Source organism: Notamacropus eugenii, chromosome 2 (genome assembly GCF_028372415.1).
Source record: "Notamacropus eugenii isolate mMacEug1 chromosome 2, mMacEug1.pri_v2, whole genome shotgun sequence".
NCBI lineage: Eukaryota > Metazoa > Chordata > Mammalia > Diprotodontia > Macropodidae > Notamacropus > Notamacropus eugenii.
In genome coordinates, this window is record NC_092873.1 from 201824627 (window position 1) to 201847180 (window position 22554).

General features: G+C 35.3%; 1 long non-coding RNA gene across 1 annotated transcript in view; it reads left to right on the forward strand.

The window, feature by feature from the left end:
• Positions 1 to 3487: 3487 nt before the first annotated feature.
• LOC140523789 (uncharacterized) overlaps positions 3488 to 22554 on the forward strand; it is a 48285-nt gene continuing 29218 nt past the window's right edge. The window contains exon 1 of the long non-coding RNA XR_011973472.1: positions 3488 to 3537. This is a non-coding gene — a long non-coding RNA (uncharacterized lncRNA). The remainder of the gene's footprint in view (positions 3538 to 22554) is intronic.

The following is a 22554-nucleotide window of genomic DNA, read 5'->3' on the forward strand; positions in this document are numbered from 1 at the left end:
ATATCTTAAAAAAATGAAATTAAGCAGTGAGAGAGAAATATATTGGGAGGAGAAAGGAAGAAATGGAATGGGGCAAATTATCTCTCATAAAAGAGGCAAGAAAAAGACTTTTCAGTGGAGGGTAAAAGAGGGGAGGTGAGAGAAAAACATGAAGTTTACTCTCATCACATTAGACTAAAGGAAGGAATAAAATGCACACTCATTTTGGTATGAAAACCTCTCTTACAATACAGGAAAGTGGGGGAGAAGGGGATAAGCAGGGTGGGGGGGTGATGGAAGGGAGGGCAGTGGGAGGAGGGAGCAATTTGAAGTCAACACTCTTGGGGAGGGACAGGATCAAAAGAGAGAATAGAAGCAGTGGGGGCACGATAAGATGGAGGGAAATATAGTTACTCTTACACAACATGACTATTATGGAAGTCATTTGCAGAACTACACAGATATGGCCTATATTGAATTGCTTGCTTCCCAAAGGGAATGGGTGGGGAGGGAGGGATGAAAAGAAGTTGGAAGTCAAAATTTTAGGAACAACTGTCGAATATTGTTCTTACTACTAGAAAATAAGAGGTAATGGGGTATAGAAAGTTATCTGACCCTACAGGACAAAAGAGAAGATGGGGACAAGGGTTGGGAGGGATGTTAGAAGAGAGGGCAGATCAGTGATGGGGCAATTAGAATGCTCGGCATTTTGGGCTGGGGGGAGGGGAGAAATGGGGAGAAAATTTGGAACCCAAAATTTTGTGAAAATGAATGTTAAAAGTTAAATAAATAAATTAAAATAAAAAAAATAAAAAGGCACTATCTGCAGAGGTAGATAAGAGAATAGGGAAAAAAATCTGTGATTTCATTGATGTAGAGAGCTCCCACATAATGAAAATCTCTCTACCAGGTTGTTGCCTTCTTTGCAATTTATAATCTTAGAGGATTACCTAAGTGATTTGTCCAGAGTCATATAGACAGTATGCATCAGAGGCAGAACTTTAACCCTGGTTTCCCTGACTCTGAGACTGACTCTAGAGCCACTGGTGGGGAACTGATAGCCTCAAGGCCACATATAGCCTTTTAGGTCCTTGGGTGAGGCCTTTGACTGAGCTCAAGTTTTACAAAACAAATCCTTTTATTAAGGGGATTTGCTCTGTGCAGTTTGGTGTTAGCAAGCTGAAGAATATTCAGAAGACAACAGGTAGGATGGCATATAGTATCAGTTTCACATCATGTGAGGATTGGTTGAAAGAGTTGGTGATGTTTTTTGCCTGCAGATGAGAGGCTATGGGTGAGATGAATGATAGATCTTTTAAAGTACTTGAAGGGCTGTCATATGGAGGATAGATTGCACTTGTTTTGCTTGGCCCCAGAAGGCAGAACTAAGAGACATTGGTGGAAATTGCAGAGGTTGATTCAGACTCAGTCTTAAGGGGAATATTTTTCTAAAATCTAGAACAATCCAAAAAATAGAAAGGTTTGTCTTGGAAGATGATAGCTTTCACCATTATGAGGTTCTTCAAAGTCTAGATGAGCACTTGCTGGGGATATTGTGGACAGAAGAATTCTTGTTTAGTTATGAGTTAGACCAGATGTCTTTAGACTGTGTAAAGATAGAAATGAATATATCCTCTGGTTTCTACTATATTGATTTTACAATGTAATTGATTTTATGCCATATTGATTTTTATAATGGTTAGCATCTGCCTGAACTTACGCAGCTCAAAAACATAGTTTCTCCCACTTAGAATTGGCTTAAAGGCATGGTTGAAAGGAAATAATGTGATCACTGCTGAAACCAGCCCCTGGGACATTTGCTTGCTAACCAGTTTAACCTGAGACTTCTGTTTATAGCTATAAACAACCTGCCAACTTAAGCATGAGCTCCCTCTTCTTGCTCCCCACACCCCAAAGACAATTCTACTCTTATGCCTATTTGTGAAAGTAGGATAGGCTTTGTGGGGATCAAACCATGGTCTCCTAGCCAAGGTTACAAGGAGTAGATGAATCCAATAAAGTAATTAACATTCCTTAATTGTTAGAGGGGCAAGATCATCCACATCTGAAGGACAACTTATCTTTCCTGCTGTAACCAATTATGACATTCCCCAACAACCCAGAACTCCTTTCTTTCATCTCCATTTAAAAGGTTTTCCCCTTCTTGTCAGTTTCCAACCTGACTAAGGGGGTCAGATTGGCTCACTTTAACAGCTCTATGCATCACTGTTAATAAACTGATATTGCTTGAAGAGACAGTTTCCCTGTTGTTGCATTTTACTTTTTATAGATTTTTATAGATTCCTTCCAACTGAAGCTGTATTTCTGTTATAACAAAACCAAGTGAAATTAAATGAATTAAATGTTACTGTTGCAAGTTGCAAAAAAAGTGGGAAAATGCCATGAAGCATGTAGAAACAGGTGCACAACATAACCTTACTACTAGTCTCCCTCCTATTCTCCCTATCTCCATTTAAAACTATCTGATTTATCTTAGGGTATAAAGCTATATATGTAGGTTCTCAATATCATTGAAGTTAAGTAGTTGAGAATATCTAAAAAGAGACAGTATTGTGCCAGTGCTGGACATAGTGACAGGAGCGCCTTGGGTTTAAATACTGCCTCATCCTAGCTAGCTAGCTGTGTGATTATGGGAAAATCATTTAATCCCCAAGCCTCGATTTCCTCATCTGTGAGATAGTTACACTTACACTATCCCCAGGGTTGATGTGAGGAGAGTATTTTGTAAATCATGAAGCACTAGGTAAATGTTAGTTATTTTTATGAAGGAAGATTTGAAGGTAATGAGAGGCAAGAGTATCAATTTGCAATGTAGGATGGTAGTAGGGAAGTTACTGGAAGGTGTATGTGAAGCATCAGTATAGCCCCAAGTGCTTCTTGCCCAATTCGGTTACAATGCACAAGACAGCACATTTACTAGAGGTTTCTCAGTTGCAACACATTGTAAAACAGTGATGAGATACGAAGGACACCTAATAATTAAGCAAAAGGAAAAAATGCAAGAATACAAAAGTGAAATATTGGAAGGTTTTGTTTTTACTCTGTTCAAGAGAAGATGTCAGAACAAGAATTTCAAAGTGAATTTGCAAGCAAATAATATTTAAAGGAATTACATGGAGTTTACAAGGAAAATGTTATCTGAATAATAAAGTAAAAGATTCTATCAATGAGAGCTTTGTTATCTGTTCCTTTCTTGAGAAAGAAAGGATAGAAGATAAAAAGAAGTGCACCCCCAATACTGCAGGTGAAGTCTGCCATGTTTCCTTACAGAAGTGGTTCCCATGTCAGGGCTTTGTTTATTCAACTGTGTCCTGCATCTCAGAAAGGACCCTAGAAAGTGAGGGTGCAGGTGTAACCTTATTTTACTTATGCTTCCACCAGGAGAGTTGTTAAGTTATACTTTGTTGGAAGCATGTTTGTTGAACTCAAGAATCCCATGCACAGATTGTGTGACATTCACGTTTATTTGCAATGTGCTTTCTTTGCAGTGGGAATTTCCTAAGTAGAGGATTTGGACTATTCTGCCAATTTACAGAGGTAAGTGATCAATTACTTTTGAATATAACTATTTCAGTTACCAGTTTAAACATAAAAGTAAGTGGTTTATGTGCACATACGTAATGGAGCTTTAAAAAAATACTGAGTGGCCAATGGTATGTTTTGATTAATGTCAATGAAGCAAACGCAAATTGGTTTTAGGAAAATTAAATGTGTTGCTTTTAAAGAGTGCATAATATGTTGTATATATGCACATATATATGATTTGAAGAAAAAACTATCAAGTACCCAAGGCATATAAGGATTTTTGATGAGATTTTGTTATTGTTTTATTATTGTATTATTTTGTTATTAAATAGTGAGAGCAAAGTAATGCCAAATAATATAAATGAATGAATGAATGAATGAATGAATGAATGAATGAATGAAGCTAGAGTTAAATCCTAAAGCACTGGCATATTAGCAGTTCAGTGAACACAGTAGTTTATTTCCCATCTCCATGCCACTGGCTATTCCCATGCATGAAACACTTCTCCCTTTTACCTTCATGCCTTACTTTCCCTGGATTCTTTCAAGGCTCAGCTCAGAAGCCACCTTTCAGAGGTGGCTTTTTCTAGCCCTTTATCTAACCCTTCCATTTGCTAATACCCTTTCCTTTCAGATTACCTTCCATCATCTCTGTATATATTTTGTAGTACAAGATGTATTTACATGTCATTTCCTCTATTAGAATGTAAGTTCCTCGAGGTCAGTGACTGTTTTTGCCTTTCTTTGTATTTCCTACCCTTAGCAGAATCCTTGGCACATAATAAGCCCTTAATAGATGTTTGTTGACTATCTAAATGAATGAACACAGTAGCATAAACTACTGTGTTCACTGAACTTCTAATATGCCAGTGTTAAGCTCTTACTATGAATTAGACATTGTGATAGCCACTAGGATACAAAAACAAAATCAAAACATTCCTATCCTTAAGAAGCTTACATTTTATTTTAATAAAATAATGTGTATATGGAAAATTAAATACAAATTGTGTACAAAGTAATGTTGAGTAGATGACACTAGAACTGAGGTGGAAGAGGAAGAGATGATGACTATGATGATGATAAAAAAAATAAAGACAAAGTAGTCAACCATATTATTGTTTGTGATTCTGGCTTCTTAGGCAGCAAGCAGTCCCTAGTGGATGAGTTTCATCTGAGAAATCAATGGGCTGCCTCAGTGGCACAAGATAGCTGTATTTACCTTGGGAGAGATATCTGTCATAGCAGAGACTTAAAATTATTGTCTCCTGCTGCCAGACAGTTGAAACTCATTTGCCCTGAAGTAACTTCTCCATTTTCACTTCTCAGAACAGGCTGCATCAACACCCCTAGAGACTTTTACATCTTCCCTAATAAATGAAAAGTTTGAATCTGAAGTCAGGTAACATTTTTGCCTTAAAGCACCATCTTAAATGGATTTTTCTTTCCTGCTTAAAAGAAAGTTAGTGAAGATTTATTATAAATGCTCTCTGGGGATACCTCTTTTAAAACTCTTCCTCTTAAAAGAGGAAATCACAAAAATTAGTGCAAGACTCTACATATCTCTTTGTGGGTTTGGGATAAAGTTGATTTTTTCAAAAAAAATTACTGCCATATTTTGCTTTTTTTTTTTTGCTTTATATTTTGCTTCATATTTCTCAACATATCTCTCATCTTTCCACCTCCCAGAGGACCGTTTGGTTTGCATTTGAATTCACTCTGGAGCTTTGGGAAGAAATTAATAGCAATTCATTTTTTAATGGATCAGTTCCTAAATTAAGAAAAAAAAGTACGTGCTAAAAGGTTACTTTCCACATTAAATTATGTTAATTGGTTCGTATAGTTTAAAGATCTTTATCATTGTAAGATATAACTTGACCAATATTTGAGATATATTTATAAATTATATTTGACTTAGAATATTTTCATGCAAATTTCAAAAACCCAAACAGGATAATCAAAAGAAGATGATTTTTTTTTACTTTACTTTTTTTTTTTGAGACACAACTTTTTGCAGTCTTCCTAGATTTACAGTGAGGGGAGATTATAAGGAAAACTTAGTTTCTCCACCCTCTAACACACCCTCTCCCCCTGCCCCCCAAACTACAAATGGGGAAAGTGAGACTTAGAAGAGAGTAAGTAACATGCCTTGATCCTGAAGCTAGTAAATGACTTATTGGATTCAAACCCAGGTCTTCTGCCTGATGTAAGATCCAGGGCACCTTTCTGTGGGCAATGTGCTGGCAAGTTAGGACAGGCCTTTCCTATTTTTTGGTTTTGTCCTCTAATATCTCTAAGTTGGATGTTAAAAAAAAGTGTTCTTATGTTTGAAGAAATCTTGGGTAGGGCACTTTAGATTCTCAGGGTATCAGTTGTTTTTTCTGTAAAATGGAGTTGGAATAGATCAGGGTTTCCTAACCTGAAGTCTGTGGGCAGATGTCAGTGGGGCTATGAACTTGGATTGGAATTTGTTTTTAATGTGTATCTTCTTCTTACTAACTTTTGGTTTCCTTTATAAGCCTATGTATTTTGTGTTTTTAAAAACCTTATTCAGAAAGGGATCCATAGGCTTTACTAGATTGCCTTAGGAGTCCATAGCACAAAAAAGGCTAAGAACCCTTGAACCTGATTGCTTGAAAACTTCTTTCTAGGTCTAAATATTATGTTTCTATGCTATAGCTAAATGTTTTCCCTATTATTGTTAAGGTTGTTACCATCTTTTCGATTTCTTAATCTTACTCATCCCCCATATCCAATCACTTGCCAAAAATTATTTTCTCTTCCTCCCATATCTCTCACATTTATCCCTTTCTTTGCATTCACTCTATATCCTAGTTCAGACCCTTGGCACCTCTCACCTAGGCTACTGCAACACTCTTTGAATTGGTCTCACTGCTTCAAATTTCTCCCCTCCCCAGTCCATCCTCCAGATAGTTGCCAATGCAATTTTCCCAAATGTGAGTGGGTCTGACCATGTCACTTCTCTACTCCTGGATCAAATATAGACTGCTCTGTTTGGCAGTTAAAGCCCTTAACAACCTAATTCCAACCCACCTTTCCATGTTTCTTATACTTTACTTCCTTTCCTGTATGTTAAGTTCCAACTAAAATGGCCTTTATGCTGTTTTTCACAGAAGACACTCCTTTTATCTCTGTGCCTTTTCATCAGCCATCCTCCATTCCAGGAAAGCATTCTCCCCTCACCTTTGCCTCTTAGAATTTCTTGTTTGTTTTAAAACATTGCTCAAGTACCACTTCCTACAGGCAGCCTTTTTGGATTGCCTCACCTCCTCCTAGTATCCCTCCTTCCCAAATTGTTATGTATTTATTTTGCATATATTTGGTATATATTTATTTATGGACTATATATATATATGGTATGTATACCGTATAGCAAATATGGCATGTATTTTTTCTTGGCATGTATTTATGTATATTTTCATCTCCTTTCAGTATGTAATTTTTTTGAAGTCATAGACTATTTCATTTTTGTTTTTTGTAGCCTTAATACCTCACAAAGGATCTGGCAAATTGTACAGCCTAAATTAATATCTGCTGCTTGATTAACTTATCATTGCAGAGAATTTCAAAATTGAAGCATTCACAGATCTATTTGGGCTTTTGAGTATTTGAAAGAATCACTTTCTTGGTTTCAACATCTACATATTTAGTTTAATCTTTGGATTAATGAAGCAAGTCACAGGAAGAATAAGGCATGCATCTGAAAAAGAAGATATGAGAAAATATATGCAATACACTGCAAATATATTTGAAGACTTCTAGAGTCAATTATTGGAAAAATGCAAATATTTTACCATGAAATATTTATTTTCAAAGTCTTGCCAAAAAAACAAACAGAACAAACAACAGATTTGAACTCTTCCAAAACCAATCTCTATCTGCCAATGATTACATGTGCCATCATTTTCTCCATACAGAGATTCACTGCTTATCTCCTGGCAAAGTACTTAGAAATAATGGAACTTAAAGGTATTATACATTTTTTTTTTATTTTACAAAAAAGAAGTTTCTCAATTTGCAGACCTATTGTATGATAAAATGTGACTTACAGAAGTATGCTATGTAGCAGATATTTTATAATAAACTCATTCTATCCCTTCTTGGCAAAAGCAATATTTAATAATAATATCTTTTAAAATATCACCTTAATTTCTCATTTCTTTATCTTCTCTTTCCCTAAAAAGAGTGTCATCCAACATAAAAAAAAAGAAAATATTTTGATGGGATTGTTCAACATCAATCAAGTGTCACACTATTCATTGCTGTACATTTGTGGTTCAAAGAAGAGAAGTAGGTGCATTCTCAGACCTCCATTTCAGGGATAAGTTTAGTCATTATATTTACACAGCATTCAGTTTTGATTTTGTTATTTTCATACTTTCTAATTTTATTGTTATAGTTGTTATATGTATCATTTTCCTGGCATAAAAAAGAAACTGGGGGGTGGGGGTGGGTAGAGCCAAGATGGTGGAGTGAGAACAACGACTCTCCTAAGCTCCTAGATAAACTCCTTCAGATACCTCTAAAAAGAGAATCTGACTAAATTTTGGAGGTGCAGAATCCAATAGGAGACAGACTGTGGCAGATTCAAAGCCCAGGACAGACTGGAAGGTCCATGAGAAGGATCTGTTCTGCAGGATGTCCAGTGCAGCAGAATGGGAGGGCCCCGGGAAACCAGAGACAGCAGCAGGTAGAACCAGCAGACTGCCAACCCAGGGTGAGAGACCAGCAGAGTAGAGGCAGTGACAGCTGCTGAGCGCCAGATATCAGCGCAGCAGCTCCTGAGATTTTCAGCCTGAGGATTAAACGTCTGTAAGTCACCTACTTGAACTTCTGGGAGCCAGGATGGTGGAATAATCAGTAAATGCTCTCCCCTCCCCCCTTGATGACCTTGAAAGAACCATAAAATATTTCCCCAGAAAAATCCTGGATCAGTGACAGCAGAGAGGGCAAATAGTCTCATAACACCTGAGGCTAGGAAAATAGTTAAGGAGAATTCCTCCTACTGTGGTGGAGACAAACTGGAAGGAAAGGGGCCCCAGGGTGGAGGAAACTTGCATTAAGGACCCTGGGGAGCCTCAGCACCAGGAGAGGAGCCCAAGGAGGGTTGGAAACTCACACTAGGATCTAGGCTTGCCTCAGCACTCCAGGGGAAATGGGAAGACAATAGGGCAGCTGTGATCACCATCTCCTGAGCTTGCCTTTGCCTCAGTTCAGCTGAGGCTATCTCCCTTGACTAGACCACCACACCCCCATGCTTAACAAGCTAACCCTAGAGCTGATCCAGGAAACACAAAACAAAAGCCTGCTCTTAGCTTTTTCACATGTTAGCTCAACACCAAGTTCTGCAGCTTCTAACTGAGAGAACCAGAAGCCTCAACACACACTCAACATCATGAACAAGAAAAAGCAAAAGAAGGGAGAAAAAAAACCATAGAATCTTTCTATGGGGACAAGGACCAAAACACAAATACCAAAGAGGTCAGTAGTGAGATTGTACTTCCATCTCAAAATTCAGAAGGGTCTATGAACTGCTCGCATGCACTAACAGCTCTCCTGGAACAGCTGAAGAAGGAAACAGAAGAAAAACTGACCAATGATTTTAAAACTATAAAAAAAGAATTCACTGATGAGAACATCTCTTTGAAAAGGAAAATTAAACAAGTGGAAAAGGAAGTACAAAAATTAACTGGAGAAAATAACTCCTTAAAAGGAACAATTGGACAGATGGAAAAGGAGATGCAAAAGTTAACTGAAGAAAGCAATTTGATAAAGATTAGAATTGGGCAAGTAGAAACTTATGACTTTATGAGACAGCCAGACTTAGTCAAACAAAATCTAAAGAATGAAAAGATAGAAGAAAATGTAAAATATCTAACTGGAAAAACAATTGACCTGAAAAATATATCCAGGAGAGAAAATTTCATTGTGCCAGAAATCCATGATGAAAAAACGAATCTGGACAGCATCTTCCAGGAAATCATCAAGGAAAACTGCCCAGAAGTGCTAGATCCAGAGGGTTAAATACTCATCAAAAGAATCTACCATTCACCTCCCAAGAGGGATCCCAAACTCAAAACCCCAAGAAATATTGTTGCCAAATTCCAGAACTATCAAGTGAAAGAGAAAATACTACAGGCAGCCAGAAAGAAACCATTCAAATATAGAGGAGCTACAGTTAGAATCACACAGGACCTTGCAACTTCTACATTAAAAGACTGAAGGAATTGGAATCCAATATTCCACAAGGCAAAGGAGTTGGGACTACAACCAAGAATCAACTACTTAGCAAAGTTCAGCATAACATTTCAGGCAAGGAGATGGTCATTCAACGAAGTAAGGGATTTCCAGACCTTCCTGACAAAAATGCCAGCACTTAATAGAAAATTTGTTCTTCAAACAAAGGTCTCAAGAGAGACATAAAAAGGTAAATGGGGGGGGGGGGAAGGGAGGAAAAAAACAAAACAAAAAAACCTTGTTACTCAATTTGGGCAAACTGTTTACCACCCTATAACAGAAGATGATACCTACTAATCTTGAGAATTGTGCATCTACTATGAAATATAAAAGGGATATACATAGAGGGAACAGGTATAAAGTAAATGATGTCATGTTAAAAATATGATTTAAGTATGTGAAGGGATTGGAACAGGAGGTGTGAAAAGAAGGAAGCAGAATATGGTAAAATACATCACAGGAAGAAGTACAAAATTATAGTAGAGGGAAAGAGGGGAGGGAGATGAGCATTGTTTGCGAGGTACTCTCATCTGATTTGGTTCAAGGAGGGAACAATAAATTTAAGTATATAATCCTAACTAGCTCCATAGGTAGTAGGAGGGGAAGGGGGAAGAAAGGGGAGGAAAGATAAAAGGGAGGGAAGAAGCAGTAAGAGTAAGGGGGAGTAAAAGGGAGGGGGGCTAAAAGAAGGAAGGGCAGGCTGTAGAAGGTGGTGGTGAAAAGTGAAAACTATTGAGGAGGGGAAGGGAGACAGAGCTAAAAGCACAAATGGTGGGAAAGAGGATGGCGGAAATACTCAGACTGTAATCATAACTGTGAATGTGAATGGAATGAACTCTCCCATAAAATGGAGATGGATAGCACAATGGATTAAAAGCTATAATCCAACAATATGTTGCTTACAAGAAACACATCTGAAACAGGGGGATACACACATGATAAAGGTCAAAGATTGGAGCAGAATATATTGTGTTTCAGCTGATGTAAGAAAAGCAGGAGTAGCAATCCTAATCTCAGACAAAGCAAAAGCAGAAATAGATCTAATCAAAAGAAATAAGGATGGAAACTATATCCTGCTAAATGGCACCATAGGCAATGAAGCAATATCATTACTAAACATATATGCTCCAAGTGGTATAACATCTAGATTCTTAGAGGAGAATTTAAGGGAGTTACAGGGAGAAGTAGACAGTAAAACTATATTAGTGAGGGACCTCAACCTCCCCTTCTCTGAACTTGATAAGTCTAACCTCAAAATAAACAAGAAAGAAATTAAGGAGGTGAATAATACTCTAGATAAGGTAGATATGATAGATTTCTGGAGAAAATTGAATGGAAATAGAAAGGAATATACCTTTTTCTCAGCAGTACATGGCACATATACAAAAACTGACCAGGTACTAGGACATAAAAACCTCACAATCTAGTGCAGAAAGGCAGAGATAATCAATGTATGCTTCTCAGATCACAATGCAATAAAAATTATATGTAATAAAAGGCCATGGAAAGATAAACCAAAAATCAATTGGAAACTAAATAATCTAATCCTAAAGAAGGAGTGGGTTAAAGAAGAAATCATAGAAACAATCAACAACTTCATTCACGAGAATGACAATAATGAGACAACCTACCAAATCTTATGGGATACTGCAAAAGCAGTTCTTAGGGGAAGTTTTATATCTTTGCATGCCTACATAAATAAAATAGAGAAAGAGGAGATCAATGACTTGGACATGTAGCTGAAAAAGCTAGAAAAAGAACAAATTGCAAATCCCCAAGTAAATACCAAATTAGAAATACTGAAAACCAAAGGAGAGATTAATAAAATTGAAATTAAGAAAACTATTGAATTGATAAATAAAACCAATAGTTAGTTTTATGAAAAAACTAATAAAATTGATAAACCTTTGGTCAATTTGATTAAAAAAAAGAAGAAAATTAAATTACTAATATCAAAAATGAAAGGGGTGAACTCACCTCCAATGAGGAGGAAATTAAAACAATAATTAGAAATTACTTTGCCCAACTTTATGGCCACAAATTTGATAATCTAAATGAGATGGATAAATATTTTAAAAAATACAAATTGCCCAGATTAACAGAAGAGGAAGTTGAATACTTAAACAACCCCATCTCAGAAAGAGAAATTGAAGAAGCCATCGATGAACTGCCTAGGAAAAAATCTCCAGGGCCAGATGGATTTACAAGTGAATTCTATCAAACATTTAAAGAACAGTTAGTTCCAATACTATATAGTCTATTTTTGAAAATTGGGGAAGAAAGAGTCCTCCCAAAGTCTTTCTATGATACAAATATGATTTTGATACCTAAACCAGGAAGAGACAAAGCAGGCAAAAAAAATTATAGACCAATTTCTCTGATGAATATAGATGCAAAAATTTTAAATAAGTTTTTAGCAAAACGAATACAGCATCTTATCACAAGAATAATTCATTATGATCAGGTAGGATTCATACCAGGAATGCAAGGCTGGTTCAATATTAGGAAAACTATTAGTATTATCGATCATATCAACAAAAAAACTAACAAAAACCACGATTATCTCAAAAGATGCAGAAAAAGCTTTCGACAAAATACAACACCCATTCTTATTAAAAACACTGGAGAACATAGGAATAAAGGGAACTTTCCATAAAATAATAAGCAGTATCTACCTAAAACCTTCAGCAAGCATTATATGCAATGGAGATAAGCTAGATGCATTTCCAATCAGATCAGGGGTGAAACAAGGATGTCCATTATCACTGCTATTATTCAATATTGTACTAGAAATGTTAGCTGTAGCAATTAGACAAGATAAAGAAATTGAAGGAATAAGAATAGGCAAAGAAGAAACTAAGTTATCACTCTTTGCAGATGATATGATGATATACTTAGAGAATCCCAGAGATTCAAGTAAAAAACTGCTTGAAATAATAAACAACTTCAGCAAAGTTGCAGGTTACAAGTTGCAGGTTACAAAGTAAACCTGCACAAATCTTCTGCATTCCTATAAATTAACAACAAAGTCCAACAGCAAGAGATAGAAAGAGAAATCCCATTTAAAGCTAAGGTAGACACTATAAAATACTTGGGAGTTTACTTGCCAAAACAAACCCAGGTACTATATGAACACAATTATAAGACACTTTTTGCACAAATAAAGTCAGATCTAAGTAAGTGGAAAAACATTAGTTGCTCACGGGTAGGCTGAGCTAATATAATAAAAATGACAATTCTACCTAAATTAATTTACTTATTTAGTGCCACACCAATTAAATTATCAGATAATTATTTTCTAGAGCTGGGTAAAATAATATCAAAATTAATCTGGAAGAACAAAAGGTCCAGAATATCAAAGGGTCTGACGAAAAGAAATGCTAGAGAAGGTGGCCTAGCACTACAAGATCTCAAATTGTATTATAAAGCAGCAATTATCAAAATCACTTAGTACTGGCCAAGAAACAGAAGGGTAGACACTCATAGACTAGACACTCAAGAAATAGTAAGCAAGGAATATAGCAACCTCCTGTTTGATAAACCCAAGGACCCCAGTTTCTGGGATAAGAACTCACTGTTCAATAAAAATTGCTGGGAAAACTGGATAACAGTGTGGTGAAAACTAGGCATAGACCCATGCCTAACACAGTACACAAGAATAAAGTCCAAATGGGTACACGATCTAGGTATAAAGATTGATGCCATGGACAAACTGGAGGAGCAAGGAATGGTGTATTTATCAGATTTATGGAGAAAGGAAGAATTTTTGACTAAAAAAAAGATAGAAAACATTATGAAATGCAAGAAGGATAATTTTGATTACATCACACTGAAAAGTTTTTGCACAACCAAACCCAATGCAACCAAAATTCAGAGGGATGTAGTAATTTGGGAAAGAATTTTTACAGCTAATCTTGGGGATAAAGGCCTCGTTTCTAGAATATATAGAGAACTGAGTCAAATATACAACAATACAAGTCATTCCCCAATTGATAAATGGTCAGAGGATATGAACAGGTAATTTTCAGAGGAAGAAATTAAAGATATCTATAATCATATGAAAAAATGTTCTAAATCACTTTTTATTAGAGAGATGCAAATCAAAACAACTCTGAGGTACCACATCACACTTATTAGATTGGCAAACATGACAGAACAGGAAAATGATAAATGAGGATGTGGGAGAGTTGGAACACTAATTCATTGTTGGTGGAGCTGTGAGCTCATCCAACCATTCTGGAGAGAGGTTTGGAACTAGGCCCAAAGGGCCACAAAAATGTGCATACCCTTTGACCCAGCAATATCGCTTCTAGGACTGTATCCCCAAGAGATAATAAAAATGGGATAGGGTCCCACATGTACAAAAATATTTATAGCAGCACTCTTTGTAGTGGCCAAGAACTGGAAATCAAGGGTATGCCCATCAACTGGGGAATGGCTGAATAAATTGGGGTATATGAATGTAATGGAATACTATTGCACCATAAGAAATGAGGAACAAGAAGAGTTCAGAGAGACCTGGAAGGACTTATATGATCTGATGCTGAGTGAAAGGAGCAGAACCAGGTCCTTGCACAGCAAGGACCACAGTGTGCAAGAGTTTTTCTGGCAAACTTGGAACCTTGTAACAACACAAGAACTTAAAAAAAAAAATTCCCAATGGTCTTTTAAGGGAAAATGCCTTCCACACTCAGAGAAAGAACTATGGAATTCATTTGCAGAATGCAGCAGATCATTTTGTGTGTGTGTGTATGTGTGTGTGTGTGTATTATGTTTTGATTTGTTATGTGATTTCTTCCATTTATTTTAGTTCGTCTACATAGCATGACTATAATGGAAATGTATTCAATAGGAAAGTATGTGTAGACCCTATATAAAATTGTATGCTGTCTTAGGGAGGGAGCAGGGTGGTGGTGAGTAGGTAGGGGGGAAAAATCTACATTTTATAGCAGTGACTGTAGAACATTAAAAATAAAAGCAAAAAGAAACTGGGAAACCTCTCTGGGCAAAGAAACCAACCTTTATTAAGGTGGGGTCTACAGTCCTCCCAGTATGGTCTGAGACTTTAAGCTATAGGATTCACAGTTATTTGTAGTTCTTTTGATTCATGTTTGGTGTAATAGGGCTAGATATGGCTCAATTAGCAGAACTGTCTTTTTTTTTTTTTAAGAAGATTTGCCCTTTTGCATCACTTAGCTTGTCACAGCACAAACATTTTTGACACCATCAGGGCACCTGATTACAAGCATGAACGTAGAGCAGCTTAGTATATTTTAATATAAAGATTATTATGATTACATACTTTAATAATGGTAGTGTTTTCCTAAGGTTAACACAAGTATTTATCTAAAACTGCAGAATATCATTTACACAGACTTTTACCCAGGATTATGTTCTTACTATAAATCACACAGTTACTTCTTATCCTAATGATTATAGATGATAGAAGATTATCAAGGCAATATAGAACAAAACACTCCAGGCACTGATTATCGATTTTTTTTCCTTTCACAGGTTATGCTTGCTTTACCTTACCCCACTTCTTATAAATCTTTCCCTATCTCCTTGTATTTTTTTGTATTTGTGCACTACATATATGTATGAAAATCTGTTCAGTCATTCTTCAACAAATGATAAGCATATACTTAGTTGCAATATACTTTTATTACTATACAAATGAATGAAAAAATAGAATAAAACGTAAAATATGTCATTGATAAAACAACTGGAGAATAGATCCAGGAGAGACAATTAAAAAAAATAATTAGTCTAACTGAAAGCCATGATGAAAAAAAGAGTGTGTACAACATCTTTCAAGAAATCACCAAGAAAAATTGCCCTGAGATCTGAGAGTCAGAGGGCAAAATAGTCATTAAATGAATCTACCATTTACCTGAGAGAGAGCCCAAATTGAAAATGGCAAGGAGTATTGTAGTCAAATTCCAAAATTACTCAGTTCAAAGAGAAAATACTGCAAATAGCTAGAAAGAAGCAATTTAAATAGCATATAACCACAGTCAGGATTACATAGGACCTTGAAGCTTCTACATTAAAAGATTTGAGGGCATGAAATATAATATATATATTATATAAATTATAAAGCAAAGGACCCTCAATGACAACTAAGGATCAACTACCCAGTGAAATTGAGAACAATCTTTCGGGTGAGGAGATGAGATATTTAACTAAATAGGGGACTTCCATACCTTTGTGAAGAAAAGATGAGAACTCAACAGAAAATTTGATCTTCAAATACAAGACTCAAGAGAAGCATAAAAAAGCTAAACAGGAAAAAAAAAACCCACAGCAACATGTTATTAAAAAGGGTAAATTATTTACATCCCTACAAGGGAAGATTACATTTGTAACTCTTGAGAACTGTATCATTATGACATTTAAGGGAGATACACATAGACAGAGGGCATGGGTGTAAGATGTCTTTGAGGTGATGGAAAAAAATGTAATGAAGTGATGGAAAGGAATTGTATTGGGAGAAGAGGAAGGAGAAGGCAGACAAGGGTAAATTACATCACATAAAAAGGCACAAACACTATTACAATAGAGGGAAAGAAGGCAGGGATATGAATATTGTTTGAACCTTTCATCAGATTTGGCTCAAAGAGGGAAAAACACAGTTAGGTAATGAAATCTAATTTATCCTATAAGAAATAGGAGAGGAAAGGAGAAAGAAAAGGAAGAGGCCTAACAGAAGAGAAGGAAGATGGAGGGAGGCTTTGGTCAAAAGCAAAACTGTGGTGAGGAGTGAAAGAGAGAAAGGAGAGAGAAAAGCAGAGAGAGGGGGAAGTATACTGGAGAGAAAGATATAGATAGTAATCATAACTGTGAATGTGAATGGGATGAAATCTCTCATAAAATGAAAGCAGATAGTAGAGTAGATTGAAAACCACAACCCTACAATATGTTTGAAGCAGAGAAATACACACAGAGCAAGAGGAAAAGACTGGAGTAATATATATTATGCTTCAGCTAAAGTAAAACAAAAGCAGGGGTAGCAATCTTGATCTCAAACAAAGCAAGAGCAAAAAGAGATCTAATTAAAAGAGATAAGGGAGGAAACTACATCCTGCTAAAAGTAACATAAACAATGAACTAATATCATCACTAAACATTTACGCACCAAGTGGTATATCTTCCAAATTCTTAGAGGAGAAATTAAAGGAGTTATAGGAAGAAATAGACAACAAAACTATACTAGTGGGGCACCTCAACCTCCCCCTTTCAGAACTAGATAAATCTAACCACAAAATAAAAAAGAAAGAAGTTCAAGATATGAATAGAATTTTAGAAAATTGAGATATGGTTGACCTCTGGAGGAAATAGAATATGTAAGAAGGGAATATACCTTTATCTTGATGGTACATGGCTTCTACGCAAAAAATTGACATTAGAGCATTAAAAAACTCACAATCCAATGCAGAAAGGCAGAAATATTAAATGCATCCTTTTCAGATCATGATGGAATAAAAATTACATGTAATAAAGGGCCATGGAAAGATAGACTAAAATTTAATTGAAACTTAATAATCTAATCCTAAAGAATGAGTGGGTCAAACAACAAATCATAGAAATAATCAATAACTTCATCCAAGAGAATGACAATAATAAGACAACACAGTAAAACTTATGTGATGCAGTGAAAAGGGTTCTTAGGGGAAGGTTATGTCTCCAATGCTTGCATGAATAAAATATAGAAAGAGGAGATCAATGAATTGGACATACCACTAAAAAAGCTAGAAAAATCTCCAATTAAATACCAAATTAGAAATTCTGAAAATCCAAGGAGAGATTAATAAAACTGAACTTAAGAAAACTATTGAACTAATAAATAAAACTAAACTGGTTTTATGAAAAAAATAAAATAGATAAATATTTGGCTGATTTAATTTTTTTTAAAAAAGAAGAAAACCAAATTGTCTGTCAAAAATGAAGGGTAAATTCACCCCTAAGGAAGAAGAAATCAAAACAATAATTAGGAGCTATTCTGCCCAAATGTGTGCCAATAAAATTAACAATCTTAGTGAAATGGACACATATTTCCAAAAATATAAATTACCCAGAATAATAGAAAATAAAGTACTTAAAAAACCCCATTTCAGAAAAAGAAATTGAACAAGTCATCAATGAATTTCGGAAAAATATGTCTGGAGCTAGATGGATTTACAAGTGAATTCTATTAAACATGTAAAGAGCAGATAGTTCTGATACTATATAGACTATTTGGGGAAATAGGCAAAGAAGGCGTTTACCAAATTATTTTTATGATACAAGTATAATGTTGACATCTAACTTGAGAAGAGTCAAAATAGAGAATGCAAATTATAGAACAATTTCACTAATGAATATAGATGCAAAAATTTTAAATAAAACATTAGCAAAGGGATTACAACAACTAATCTTGAGGATAAGACACTATGATCAGGTAGGACTTTTATGAGGAATACAGGGCTGGTTTAATATTAGGAAAACTATCAGTATAATTGACTGTATGTGCAAGAAAACTAACAGAAATCATATGATTATCACAACAAATGCAGAAAAAGTATTTGATAAACAATACCCATTCCTATTAAAAACACTAGAGAGCATAAGAGTAAATGGAGTTTTCCTTGAAATGATAGGTGGCATTTATCTAAAACTATCAGCAAGCATTGTATTTAATGGGGATGAGCTAGTGCATTTCCAATTAGATCAGGGGTGAAACAAGGGTGTTCATTTTCACTGCTGCTATTCAATATTGTACTAAAAATATTAGCTTTAGCAGTAAGAGCAGAAAAGTAAATTGAAGGAATTAATGAAGGTTATAACTCTTTGCAGATGGTATGATGGTATATTTAGAGAATCCTAGAGAATTAAGTACAAAATTACTTGAAATAATGAACAACTTTAGCAAAGTTGCAGTACAGAAAACAAACTCACAAAAGTCATTGGCATTTCTATATATTACTAACAAAGTCCAACAGCAAGAGAAAGAAAGAGAAATTCCATTTAAAGTTACTGTAGACATTATAAAATACTTGGGAGTGTACCTGCCAAAACAAACCCAAGAACTATAAGAACACAATTACAAAACACTTTTCACACAAATAAAATCAGATCTAAATAAATGGAAAAATGTCAGTTGCTCATAGTTAGGCTGAGCTAAATAATAAAAACAACAATTCTACCTAAATTAATTTACTCATTCAGTGTCATACCAATCAAGCTACCAAAAAAATTTTATAGAGCTAGGAAAAACAAAAACAAAATTCATCTGGAAGTACAAAAGGTCCAGAATGTCAAGGAAATTAATGGAAAGAAATACTAGGGAAGGTGGCCTAACTGTGCCAAATGTTAAATTGTATTATAAAGTAGCAATCATCAAAACCACTTGGTCCTGGATCAGTGAAATAGGTTAGGTATACAGGACACAGTAGTAAATGACTACAGTAATCTACTATTTGATAGACCCAAATATCCCCGCTTCTGGGATAAGAACTCACTATTTGACCAAAATGACAGGGAAAACTGGAAAATAGTATGGCAGAAACTAGGCATAGACCAACATCTTACGCCCCTATGCCAAGATAAAGTCAATATGAGTACGTGACTTAGATCTAAAGATATATAAGATATATAGATATATAAGCAGACTATGAGAGTAAGGAATAGTTTACCTGTCAGATTTATGGAGAAGGGGAGAATTTATGACCAAATAAGAGATAGAGAACATCATGCAATTAAAAAAGAATAATTTTGATCACATTAAATTGAAAAGTTTTTGCACAAAGCCAATGCAATCAAGATTAGAAAGGAAGCAGAAAGCTAGAAAACAATTACTACAGCCAGTAGCTCTGATGAAGGCCTTATTTCTAAAATATGTAGAGACCTGAGTCAAATTTATAAGAATACAAATTATGCCCCAACTGATAAATGTTCAAAGGATATGAACAGGCTGTTTTCAGAGGAAGAAATTAAAGCTATTTATAGTCATATGAGAAAAATGCTCTAAATCACTAGTGATTAGAGAAATTCAAATCAAAACAACTTTGAGGTATCACATAGCTGTCAGATTGGTTAACATGACAGAACAGGAAAATGATAAATGTTGTAGAAGATATGGGAAAATTAGAACACTATACATTGTTGGTGGAGTTGTGAACTGATCCAACCATTCCAGATAGCAATTTGAAACTATGCCCAACGGGCTGTAAAACTCTATATATCCTTTGACTCAACAATACCACTTCTAGGTCTGTATCCCAAAGAGATCATAAAAACAGGAAAAGGACTCATAGGTACAAAAATATTTATTGTAGCTCTTTTTGTGGTGGCCAAGAATTGGAAATTGAGGGGACATCCATCAATTGAGGAACAGCTGAACAAATGGTGGTATATGAATGGAATGGGACACTCTTGTGTTATGAGAAATGATGAGCAGGCAGACTTCAGAAAAACCTGGAAAGACTTACATGAACTGAGGCTGAATGAAGTGAGCAGAACCAGGAGAACACTGTACATAGTAGCAATCACATTGTGTGATGACTGACTGTTATAGACTTATCTCTTATCAGCAACGCAAGGATTTAAGACAATTCCAAAAGATCATGATCGAAAATGCTATATACATGCAGAGAAAGAACTTTGGAATCTGAATACAGATAGAAGCACACTATTTGTTCTCTTTTTCTTTTGTTATTTTGTTTTGTTTCTTCTTTCTTGTGGTTCCTCCAATTAATTATTTACATCATGACTAATGTGAAAATATGTTTTATATATATATATATAGATATATATCTATATATATATCTATATATATATATATAGAGAGAGAGAGAGAGAGAGAGAGTTTATATCAGATTGTACACCATCTTGGGGAAGGGAAAATTTAAAAATCAACTTATGGAAGTGAATGTTGAAAACTAAAAATAAATAAACTACACACACACACACACACACACACACAGAATTGTGATGGAGATATAAGAATGTAGTCACAGTTCCATCTATTTTCTGTCACATAGTGAATCTTTCTTCATGATACAACTTTACTTACCATCATTATCAAGGATCTTCTCCCTTGCTCAGTTCATTGAGTATCTGTAATCTCTAATTCAGTTATTATCTACTAAGGTGAAAATTTTTTCCCCCTTTCTACTTCTTACATTTTCATCTATATTCAGCTCAGCTTAACCTTTCCCTAACCTCAGGTTTTCTTTTCTCAGGTTTGCAATGATTTTCCTTTTACTGTGCCTTGTAGAAATCTCATTCTATCATTAAGAAGTTCCCTTTCATCCAAGCATCTTCCCCTCACAATCTTTTCATCTTTCCTTCATAACAACCTGGCTTCTCTAGAAGACACATTATTCTACCCTTTACTGGGTTGATTTTCCCATTCTTCCCCAAAACAGTAAGTCAAGAAGAGAGGGCATGTGTCTTGTTCCCCACTGACACTTTAACACTTTCTTTCATTGGTATCAATCAGCATTTTTTTCCTTTGAGATTCACTCTATATCAGGCTATCCAGATCTTTATTTCCATCATATGATATTTTGTTTGCTCTCTCTTTTTTCCAAGGAGTTCAATGTCTAGATGACAATTTTATTCTCTAGTCCAACCCTTTGGTGAATCTATCTTTGGTGACTTCAACATTCAAATAGATGACACTTTAAAAAACTTGTATTAGAAGTTCATCAATATTCCAAACTCCCATGTTCTCTATTGCCACTCTACCTCATTCACCCATAGGAGTGGTTAAACTTTGTGGCTAAACCTTAGTCACCTAAAAATATTCCACCTCTATGATCTTGAAGAGCAAAGGTTTCTCCTGCCCCCTGATGATGATAACCATCTTTATCTTTTTCTGCCTTCCTAACTCTAACCCATCCACACTGATGTGTGTGTGTGTACACACATACACACATATATACATATACACACACACATATATTTATACACATGCACACACATACATGCGTATATGTGTGTATATATATATGTAGATAGATATGGATGTAGATATAGATATAGCTATAGAGGGATAGAGAGAGATATTGATATCTGTGTACATATTGTATCTTCCTCATTAAAGACAAGTTCATAAGGAGCAGAGAATGTCTTTTTTTCTTTCTATCCCTAATACCTAGAACAGTGCCTTGTACATTACTAAGCTATTGGCAAGTTCAGTTGCTATAATAAAAGTTAAACAAAGATGAGTTCAAACAAAGTAGTTAGAAACCTTTTTTCTCATCAGAGGGATTAGGAAAGACTGTAAAAAGGAGGTTCTTTATTTTCTCATTCATCCAGTCTAACCTCTTACTGTTCTTGACTTTCAAGGTCTTTTATAATTTTGTCCCACCCTACCTATTTCCCACTGCTATCCAATATACATCATGTATTCTAGTCAGGCTGGTTTCCTCACTGACATAGTAATTAACCATGCTTATTCATACCTCCATGCCTTAATATTTTCTCTTGAGTATGGAATGTCTTCCCCTTATATCCATATCCTACTCAAACCTTGATGCTCAGTTCAAATTCCAAATGCTCCATGAAGCTTTCCCCTTAGTTGCCATGTTATGTTGAACATTTTTATCAGTGACTTAAATGATGATGATAACAATAACTGACATTTGTAAAGAACTTTTAAGGTTTACAAAGCACTTCATGAATATGATCTCATTTTTTCCTTATAATAACCTTGTACAGTTGGTGTATTACTATCCCTATTTAATAAATACAGAAAGGACTTCCAGTGCCAAGATGTTAGAGTGAGGA